Raw genomic sequence first — 12028 nt, forward strand, 5'->3', positions numbered from 1 at the left:
TGAGTTCGAAACTAGGTTGAGCTAATTTAGTTCATGATGGAGCCAGGTTTAGTGAAGCTGAGTTCATTCGTGTCAGCTCAGGTGTGGATATTTGGACTCCGAGCGGAGTAGATCTTTTGTGCTTTCTAAGCCAGGCGAGTGTATCCGCATCCCAAAGGTGAGGTTTTTCCCTTTAAGCTTTCCACTTAAGTTCGTTAATCGTATTATAGATGACATATATTCTCTTATATTTGAAACTTCTTGAGCTTTTTTATTAATCTACTTGTTTCATTACTTGAATATGTTAATCCTCTGTGCAATTGAATCTTGAATTACATGATTGACATGCCTCTTTAATTTTAGCAAACATGAAGGATTTGATTGCTACATGTTATCTCAAGTCAAAAATTAATTAATCAATTAGATGTTTGTTACTTATGAATGTTGGTTGATATTTTGGAGGTCCTCAAACTAGTGGACATTTTTGTCTGATGGATTAAATGGATCTTGTTATGGATTTACCATCTTGCGGATCATTTCTGCCTATGTGGCTTTTGGAGATAATGCTTTTTCTTGCATCTTTTAATGGACTATTTGCCCTATGTGACTTTGTTGGAATAATTTTCCTTTTGTGGCTTTGATGGGATATTTTCCATTTTGTGGCTTTGATGGTTTATTTTGTATAAACCATATGGATTTCTTTATGATTTTCGAATGACGTCAAAGTTCGCATGTTGATTTTCTATTCACCTCGCGAAGTTCACTTGTATTGTGATTTTCAGGTGAAGATGAAGTTCACTTGTTGATTTTCTAGTCACCTTGGGGAGTTTCATATGATTTCCAAATGAAGCTAAAGTTCATTTATTGATTTTCTAGTCACCTTACGGAGTTCTATATGATTTATAGGTGAAGTGAAAGTTCACTTGTTGATTTTCTAGTCATATTGGGGAGTTCACATACAACATGATTTTCAGGTGAAGTAGAAGGTCACATGTTGATTATCTGATTATCTTGATATGTCCACTCGTATTGTGGTTTCTACCACATTTTTTTTATTGTGAAATAATGTTGGTTGGCTACATTCTCTGTATATATAATCATGAGTTAAAATTTTATTGTTGAATATATCTCTTTCTATGACTTGCAAACTATATTTGATTATGAATGTTAGGTGTATAATCTTGGAGGGTATTCCTCACTGCGATAGGTATTGACATTATTAAAATATATCAGTTGATGCAGGTGTAGAGCGAGTCGACGTTTTTCACCTGGTTGCTGGAAAGGATCAGGTAGTTGGGGAGCTAGACGAGGTTAAGTGAAGCATATTGACCTTCATCATTAGTTGATAAATTTCCATTTCAGATTAGTGTACTCTTGGTATTTCGGTTGTATAAGTCATGTATGGGCACTACATTTGAATTTTTTTTTTATGAATGGAAAACTTTTACTCAATACACAGTTTACTCTGCTAATAATTGTTGTTAACTCTGAATGTTGACAAGATTCTTTAAATATAAACTTTAAATTTTACAACTAACACTCGGGATTTCAAAAAACGAGTAATAAACTCGAGTTTCAAAAATAGGGGTGTTACATATATGGAGAGAGAGAGAGAGAGAGATGTGAAAGGGAAGGGAGGTAAGGTGTGATAAGGTAAGAGAGATGGGAGGGATGGAGAGAGGGATAAGAGGTAAGGTGTGATGAGGTAAGAGAGAGAGGAGGGATGGGACGTAAGGTGTGATGAGGTAAGAGAGAGGGGATGGATGGAGAGAACATGGGAGAGGGATGGGAGTGGAGAGGAGATAACATGAAAGATGAGAGGGGGACCATGAGAGTAGGTAGGAGTGGTTCAGGGTGGAAGAGGTCTTGGGCCTTACTTGGTCACAGTCAAGGTCAAGAGGTAAGTGAAATTGTGGTTTAGACCGCTGTAGTTGAAGTATGGAACAGTTCAGGAGTCCTAGAGGGGGGTGAATAGGAATTTTCAATGATTATACCAATTTAAAACTTTACTGCATAACTTAAACTAATTTACAATTAAACTAAACAAGGCAATGTAACTCTAAAGGCTTCCAAGCCAATAGAGGGTCCAATCACATAGGCTACTCAAGATATGCAAATAAAACAACTAGCCTATAGCATTGTGAACTTATGTGTGAAATGTGCTACCTATCAATCTTAAGCTTTCATCCAATCATGCATAAATAATTAAGCATTTAAACTCATGTAAACATGATTAAATGGATGCGCAAGTGACAATTCCAAACACAAACATTTATAGTGGTTCGGCTACGTGCCTACTCCACTCCTAGTGTCACACCCCGAACTCGGAAACCGGGCTCACAAAATTCCCGATCACCGAATCCGGCGCCGACAGCCTCCGTAGAACCCCGTTCTCGGATCCCGATACCCATTCACCAGGTTCCGATCCTGGGATACTACAAGGAGGGTCTCAAATCATCAGTCTGATTCATAATGAGCATAACAAAAGCATAACCCACAAACAATAACCACAAGAACACCACCACAAAATCCACTATGATCAAAAACTTTTTGTACAATACAACAGAAAGGGAAAATACAATGTAACAAAAGAAACGAAACTCCAGAAGCTCAGCTGCACGCTCCAACTACAGTGAGACTATGGCTGCGACTGCGTCCTGGCGTCACCTGCACGCATCAATCGTGCATAAGCTTATAGAAAGCTTAGAGGGTGGTGTAAGTATGTGCGCAATATAAGCGTGCTCAAAATGCAAGGTAAGAGTAATGCGGAATCATGGCGATGAGTACATGAATGCAATCAGCCGTACCAAGGCTATGCGGTGCAATATATGAATGTTGTCGGCCATACACGCCATGCGATGCGAGATGCAACTCAAGCATGCCAATCCTCATCATGTATCAATATAGTTCTCATTCTCGATAATCACCGGGTTCAATACACTCCAAATGGCACTGTCGCTCTCCTAGCCGCACACCCAAGTGAGCGTAAGAAACCTCACTATCCGCCCGATCAATAGTCCGCCAATACCTATCCAAGACGTCGATAGCGGACCCATTCGCGAGCTGGTCAAACTCACTAGTATTGCCCCCTACCCTGGGCGAGTAAGGCCACACTCCTTTCCACGACACGTGGGAGACGCGGCCTCTCGGTATTCGGCCCTCGTGCGCTCATATATCCACTCGGTCTCGACGTTGGAGTCATCCTCCGGTACCATCGGGTTTAGGGATTTTCACCCAGAGATATCTATGGCGCCCGTATGCTAAAACTAAATATTTTCAGTATCCAATCCTGTCATCCACGATGTGTGTGTGGAGGCTATGGCCCTGATGTCGCTAGGGCATACAGTAACTACAATCACACAAATGCAAGTGCATGAATCATACTATCAGTCATGCAACAGCCCTGTATATACCATGCACTTATATGAGGCAACTCCGCCTATCAGGGAGCCCATAAACAGTCTATCCAAAGGTATATGCTATGATCGGTCATTCCTCACATCAGGCATACATATGGTGCGAATGATCATGAATCATGCATCTATACTAAACATGTAATAAGAGATGGGTTCTAGGTATAATGGAGATGGGCCTAGACGGCCTACTTACCACAAGTTTGGGCCTATCAGTGGGCCTTAGGGAGAGCTATAATGCGGACATTTAACCAACATTATCAATGTGGACGTCAAACCAACATCGCTCCCAAGGAATGGCCTTCCATGAATCACATATTGTAATGGGCCTTTTGTACATCTAATTGGGCTTTGACCCAAGGACCCAAATACATCAAATGGGCTATATAACATGAGCCCCATATCTATATCAAGGTGGGCCTCAATGGACCTCATAATATGGGCCTAATACAAATCAAGGTGGGCCTCAACAAGGACCACTACTGCATGAAGATGGGCCTCCATAATGAGCCTTAAATTATCTCCAAAATAGTTGGACAGTTGGATGAAACACATACATTATGATGGAGCCCTCACTAATAGAGGGTGTGGTTTACAGTACGTACATAAGTGGGGCCCACCAAAATGCTCATTCTTCACCCAGCCTAAGGCCCAATATAATGTTTATTTTCCACCCAACTTAAGGCCCAACAAAATGTTTATTTTCCACCCAACTGTTCATAAGATCATGTGGACCAGGGTAGGGCCCACTAAAATATTTATTATCATCCAATCTATTCATAAGGTCACGTGGGCCTGAATAGGGCCCACTGAAATATTTATTTTCCATACAACCCGTTGACAGGGTGGTGTGGACCAAGGGCCCACTGATATGTTTATTTTTATTAATAATAATAATAATATTATTATTATTATTATTATTATTTTTTATACAACCTGTTGGGCCACGTGGTGAAGGGGCCCACCGTAATGTTTATTTTTCATCTAACGTGCTGGGCCGGTCACGTGGGCAGGGAGCCCACTGTGACGTTTGTTTTAACGTCCAACCGGTTGATAAGGTCATTGGACCTTGGGGCGGATGTGGGGCCCACCGAAATGTGGTTCACAAATCCAGCCCATCCATTATGTGGGTCCCATCTAAATGACGGTACAGACCAAGTTTAAGCAACATCCAAAACTCAGGTAGGCCCTGCCAAATGATTTTATATGTTTTAGCATGTCTTCACATGATTTTAAATGATGTGGCCCACCGGAGTTCCATATACAGCTGAATTTTGGGGTGGACGGCTGAACTTTGGGGACCCATCAAATGCACGATTTGGATGGAAGAAATGCATCAAGGTGGGGCCCACAGCTGGGGCCATGAGCCCCAGCTCGTCCGTCCGTCAGCCGTCTGCAACAGTGGCAGCAGCAGCGTCAGCGCTGCTGCCTCTCTTGTATATAATTTTTTTTGCCTTGCTTCCTCTTCTATTATGATTTATGTTTTCTTGTGTTGATTGCTTAAATTTTGAGGATGAAATTTTTATTTGGAGGGGAGAGCTGTAAGACCCGTGTCCTAGTCCGTACTGTTCCGTTAGCTTCCGCGGTCCTTCCGGTCAAATCTCGGCAACCTTCGCACCGTATTCGGTGTTTGCGCACGATCCTAAGCCAGGTCCCGCGCACTGACGTCGGCTTGATCTGAAAGTTGTATTATAGCGACCGCGTCGTCACCGCGGTTCCAACGCCGTGACTTGCGCACCGAACCGATACCCAGGCAAGAAGATGCCGATCTGCGTTTATTCCGAAGAAACACCGCGCGTTGCGGATTTCGAGAAAATCTCTACAATTAGTCCCATTAATCAACCATTAAATGTATCCATACCTCAAGTACAACAACCCATCCTCTCATTTTCTCTCTCATTTTCTCAAATCTCTCCAAGCAACCAAGCCTCTCACGTCCAACACTTCTCTCCCAAACCACAAGTGTGGTCCACCTTCCATCTTCCATCTACACCCTCTCATCTCTCATCCCCACCATCAAAAGTCCATCAACCTCCATCAAAGTTGAAGCTAAGGAGCATTGGAGTCTTAGGGACCAAGAAGAAGGAAGATAAGGTGGGTGATTTTCCATTATTTTAAATTTTAGGGCCCACTTGTTGGTGGGACCCATTTGGATGTATGTGATCTAATCAAGAGGGCCCATAGTGGCGGGGTTCCTCTATCTCACCGTATATCTCCCTTTATCTCTCTCTTTCTCTCTCTTTGTAATGGTGTGGATCCCACCAATATGTGCTACATCTACCCCGTCCATCTACACCAGACGGTGTGGCCCACTCTATTGCAGGTGATGATCCACACCATCCATTGTTTGGATGGACCCAATGTATTTATATATATATAAATATATGTATATATGTTATATTTTATATAATATATATAATATAATATGTATTATATATATAATATAATGTATATATATTATTTATATGCATATATGTTGGTGGGCCACATCTACGTGGGACCCACCCCAATAATATATCTGTGTATGCCGTCCAGCGTCCCTGGACGCTGGACGTTGGCAAGTGGCGTGGGTGTGTACTAACAAAAAAAAAGGGGGAAAAAGGTAACCTTTAGGGTGGACCATTCATATAGGCCCCACCTTGATTCAGGTATTTGATCTAATCCGTCTATCCTCTTCCTTGGATTATTTTAGACGTTGAGCTAAATTTTGGAACCAATCCGGTTCTCAAGCGGGCCATACCGTAAGAAATAGACGTATCACCATTGAAATCCACTTTGATCCTTCCATCCGCCAACAACACATTACATATTGGTCTCGTTTCGTCGATCATGAGTCGTAGAATCCTGTGGCTGGGACGGATCGGACTGAAGTGGGCCCTACCATAGAAAATCCGCAGAAAAACTTTGTTTCCAAAAAAAAATAAAAAATCCTCCTTGTAGGATCCCAGGATCAGAATCTGGCGTATGAACGCTAGGATCCGAGAATGGGGTACTACGGAGGCTGTCGGCACCAGATTCGGTAATCGGGATTCCTGTGAATCCGATTTCCGAGTTTGGGGCGTGACACCTAGCAGCCGCACTCTATCCTAGAGTGTGCCGGATTTCACTATCTATGGTTTTAAAACAAGTTCACCATAAACCTTTACAGCCCTACACAAAGGACTCTACAATTTATGCCTTACGCAAGAGTAAAGGTCCTACACTAAGAACCTACGTTTAGGCCACACCGGCCAAGGTCCCACACTAGACACATACGTTTAGGCCACACCGTCCAAGGTCCCACACTAAGCACCTACATTTAAGCCACACCGGCCAAGGTCCCACAATAAACACCTACGTTTAGACCACACTGGCTAAGGTCTTATACAAGGCACACAATCGAGTTTGTGGATAGCAAACTCTTAGCCTCAATCTTTCACAAGGAAGGAGGCTAACCTTTGGACTCTTAATAATGGCACTTGTTGGATTAAATCATCTTTTGTATTTTGTCTTGGGTTGCTTGATCTTCGGTCTCTCGTACTTGAATCAGCTCCCTGATGCTCTCCCGATCACGATGTTGTGATTTTCCTATAGTTTTAGCTTCACAATCAAGTAACTTTCATATGATGTTCCTATTAACCAAGGTAATGGGAGTGGGTTCAAATCTCCTATCAAAGGTTCCTAAGAGGTTCAACTGATGGATGCTCTAGAGTATCATGGAGACTAAGGTTTTGTCAATAGGTTTGGTCTCTATACTCTAGAACAGGCTAGAGATCATGTTCTTCATTAATAGGAACTTTGAATACTTATTGAAGTGAGGAATTACAATGAAGGAACGTAAATCTCATGTGGATAGAGTCTAAGATGAGTGGGATAAGCTTGGGATACACTAGGGACTCTATAATACCTTAATCCACACCTTTCAGAAGTTTCTAGGAGCTGCTTTTATAGAGAAAAGGTTCCAACAGATCTATAACGGCTACTGTTTGGTTCCACCGAGTGAACCTTCAGTGGCACCGAAATGTAGTCGGTGGCATCAAATTATCACTCGGTGGCACCAAATTAAGTTCTGAAGTTGCCGAACGAAAATTGTCACTTTCGGTGGCACCGAATATTGTTCTTCGGTGGGAGTTGGTGGGACCGAAAATCCAGTTAATGGTACCAAATTAACTTTGAAATGTTGCTGGACTATTTTGGACACTTTCAGTGGAACCTTCTCCAACCAAATGTGAGACAGATTTTCCTGTTTAAGCTTTTGTCCTACAATTCATTCAACAACTTTGAACTTCCTAAAGCCAAGTCTAGAGGGATGGAAGATATGAACTTAGAATGGCTTGAATAGATTATCTAAGTAGGTTTTTCTTATTTGGGTTAGGATCATCTATAGTTAAGATTAAAATCATGGAAGCTTCTTTTTACTTCGAACGTTTCTTGGTGCTTCTGCTCCAGTTGCGTCGTCGGTCTTCATTTGCCAAGGAATCATCCGAGTACTTGACACAACTAGTCACGTGATTGACAAACAAGTGTGCAAGGTGGGTGCACTAATAGTAAGGTGTCAAAAAATGGTGAAGTGAAGGTATATGCAACAAGTGAGTCCCATGGTTAAAGTCTAGGGTCAACGGTCAATAAAGGTGTGTGAAGGTTTAGAGTGTGAGTAGTATTTTCTAATGGGTTTATGTATGAGAGTAGGTGGGTGTGGGTGTGTGGGTGTGTGTGTGTGTGTGTTGGCATGTGTGGGTGAATGCACGTGCATGAAGATATTTATCCATAGTAAAATTCAAAGTTATTACAGTCTACCCTCCTAATAAAAAATTTCATCATCGAAATTCAAAACATACCTATCATGCAAAAAGTTAGGGTATTTGACCTCAGCTTCATGCTCCAAGGACGTCTCATCCTTGCTATGATGTCCCCATTGGATCTTCAATAATGATATGACCTCCATCCTGTGGACCTGCTCCTTCCAAGCAGGAATATGAACAAGCTACTCAACATAGGATGCATCCTCTCGAACCTCCAATGGTAGTCAATCAATGACTTGAGAAAAGTCCTAGTTGTACTTTCTCAGCACTGATACATGGAATACATTATAGATGCTGGACAAGTATTTGACCTCAGCTTCGTGCTCCAAGGACGCCTCATCCATGTCATGATGTCCCCATTGGATCTTCAATAATGGTATGACCTTTGTCCTGTGGACCTACTCCTTCCAAGTAGGAATATGAACAGGCTACTCAACATAAGATGCGTCCTCTCGAACCTCCAGTGGCAGTCAATCAATGTCTTGAGAAAAGTCCCAGTTGTACTTTCTCAGCACTAATACGTGGAATACATTATAGATGTTGGACAAGTATTTGACCTTAGCTTCGTGCTCCAAGGAAACCCCATCCTTGCCATGATGTCCCCATTGGATCTTCAATAATGGTATGACTTTCGTCCTGTGGACCTGCTCCTTCCAAGCAGGAATATGAACAGGCTACTCAACATAGGATGCGTACTCTCGAACCTCCAGTGGCAGTCAATCAATGACTTAAGCAACATCCTAGTTGTACTTTCTTAGCACTAATATGTGGAATACATTATAGATGCTGGACAATTGAGACAGTAGAGTGAGTTTGAAAGCTACAACATCAACCCTCTATAGGATCCTAAATGGTTTGATATACCTAGGGGCTAGCTTCCCCTTCTTCCCAAATTGCATCACACCCTTCATTGGTGAAACCCTAAAAAAGATGTGGCCACTCATAATGAACTCTAGGTCCCTCCTACAGTGATCTACAAAGCTCTTTTACTAGCACTGAGCGGTGTAGATTTGGTTTTTTATGATAACAACTTTCTCAATCGTCATGAACCACCTCCGGCCCAAGAAAACTTCTCTCACCAACCTCCGCTTAGGAATTCAGTAATCTGTAAGGTACAACGCCTCGTAGGGTGCCATACTAATACTTGCCTACTCGTTGTTGTTGTAGGCAAACTCAATCAGTAGTAGATGATCATCCCAACTCCCCTTAAAGTCTAAAACACAAGCACACAACATGTTTTCAAGAATTTGATTTATTCACTCAGTTTGCCCATCTAACTTGAGGATGAAAAGGTAATGTTGAAGTCAAGCAAAGACCCTAATACCATTTGAAAGCTCCTCCAGAAATGAGACATGAATTTGAAATCTCAGTATGATACAACAGACATTGGGATTCCATATAGCCTCACCAACTCCTTAATATATAATCGGCTCAACTCATCCAGTGAGTACGTAGCACAGATAGGAAGTACATGGATTTAGTTTGTTGATTGATGATAACCCTGACTGCATCATGATTGTAGTGAGTCTGTGGTAACCCCATAACAAAGTCTATGGTCACGTGCTCCCACTTTCATTTAGCAATTGGCAATAGCTGAAGCACTCTTTCCTAGGTGATATTGTAGAGTGAAGTCATAGTTTTCTTCTACCTTCGACGGTTCTATACCCACGCCGTCACGGAAAACCACATGTAACGCACCAACCCTCTAATACTTGGGTATTGGATGTCCTTGGCCATCACTAGAAAAAATTTTGATTAGTCATGTGACCACATGTGCTTGAACATGTGTCCTCCCCCTAGAAACCTAGATTTTTTAGTGAAACCCCTCATTCTAGAAACCCCTGGAGCAATCTAACTCAGTGTGTAGATGAACATGAATAAACTAAAAACTTATCAGTGAGCCCTGACCTTAGAACTCCAAACTCGATGGATTCCTCACTCACTAAATCGCACCATGTCAAGCCCTACGGGACTCGAGCCACTGGAACCCTCGTCCATTTTCCCTCAAGTGTTTGATTAGGTAGAGCTCGCTCCTGAATGCTTCGAGCTAAATAGCCAACTAGTGTGTTAATCGCTCGGATTGCTTGATTTGTCCCTCCACCCTTATGACCTTCAAAACCGTTTTAAACCTAGCTCGAGCACCCTAGGTCAACCCATGAAAGCTTAGGGTCAGAACCCATGACCTTAGGTTGGCGAGGAAGCCTGATTTATGCTTAAAACCTAGTTCAGTCAATCCGACCGACCACCCTATAGGTTCGACTAGGGATGTACATTGAGCCAAGTCGAATCGAGGTGGGTTAAGCTTGGCTTGGCTCGTCCGTGCTCTCCTCGGGTTTGAGCCCGAGCTTGGCTTCAAGCTTACCATTGGGGCTTGGCTTGTTTTTTAAACCTTTCGAGTCCAGCTCGAGGTGAGCTTACCTCAAGTCAAGTTGAGTTTGCTCCCAACCCAGCACCTAACCCGCACCTGAGTCAACCCAGCAATCCGACCCTAACCCAACCCCTAAATCAAATATTCCATTAATAGTGTGTGTGTGTGTGTGTGTGTAATATTATATAGAGCCATATAGGGTACCTTGTTATTAGTGCTAAGAGAGAGGAGAGCTCAAGGGAGTGCAGGCCTTATGGCTCAGATAAGTCGGGCAGACGCTGAGTCAAGCTCGGATGAGTGGCCGAGAGAGAGAGAGAGAGAGAGAGAGAGAGAGAGGAGCTCTGATGTAGAGTGGGTCGCGGACACTTTAATGTCCAAGATGGATCAGAGAAGGCCCGATCGGAGGCAGAAGTCATCAAAACCGTCAGAACCTTAAATAAGGTATATCTCACAAACCTAAATGAGTTACTCGACGTACCATATATGATTTTGGGGTAGGATGAGCTATTTTAGCCAACCAACCTGGCATGGCCAGGTTTCCCATGCCGAATTTGCGAGATCCCATCATATCGACGGTCAAATTCCATGTTTAATTCCGTTTTTACTATAAATAGTAAGTTTTAATTTGATTATAACTCTTCATCCATTGGGCTTTAGGAGTTGTGCCCAACATGAAAATTGTTTAGAAAAATTAAGAGAATAACATGGTTAAGCCACATATGAAACTTACTATAAATAGAAAATTTACTATTTATAGTAAGTTATGAATTTTAGGGAGTTTTAGTTATAGTTTAATTCTTAAACTTCTCCCTAGTCTTGGTATCCCTATTTAAAGAGTTGTAGACTCGTTTATTTTATCTATCAATCAATCAACAAGTTTCTTTCATATATTTTAAAATTATTTCTATTTCTTTTCCTCGTGGATTCGAGAAGTCTCTGTGAGGAGTCCAGAGAAGCTCCGTGGATTCGAAGTATTTATCCTTGAGGAAGATAGTGATCGACCTCATCACATTCATCCCTGCATCAATTGGTATCAAAGCGAGGACTCCCCTGGAGCCGATGGCAAACAACGAAGGTATGATCCAAAATCCTCTGGACGGTAATCCAAGGATTCGTTATCTTTCGGAAAGAATGGAAGCTTTCCACGGGGAGAGTCAGTTGAAGAACTATAGGCAACCCTCAACTATATTGTAGATGCGTAAATTCTACCCCAAGCCTTAGGTAATGCTCAACGCCCGTGGTTACTGTACAACACAACCTTGATTTTCATAAAGTACTACTAGTGGTGAATTATAGGGCTATACCAGATAATGTGAGTTCTAGCGATAAGGACCTCGATGACAGCTTTGCCCGACAACCAGTCCATGGAAGAGATCGTCTAGATCGTATTGAAAGAGACTATCGAGGTAAGGCCGATCTTCCTAGTTTTAATAGTTTATTACGCATAGAAGATTTCCTCGATTGATTACCCGAAGTAGAGAGATATT

Source organism: Magnolia sinica, chromosome 18 (genome assembly GCF_029962835.1).
Source record: "Magnolia sinica isolate HGM2019 chromosome 18, MsV1, whole genome shotgun sequence".
In the NCBI taxonomy this organism is placed as follows: domain Eukaryota; kingdom Viridiplantae; phylum Streptophyta; class Magnoliopsida; order Magnoliales; family Magnoliaceae; genus Magnolia; species Magnolia sinica.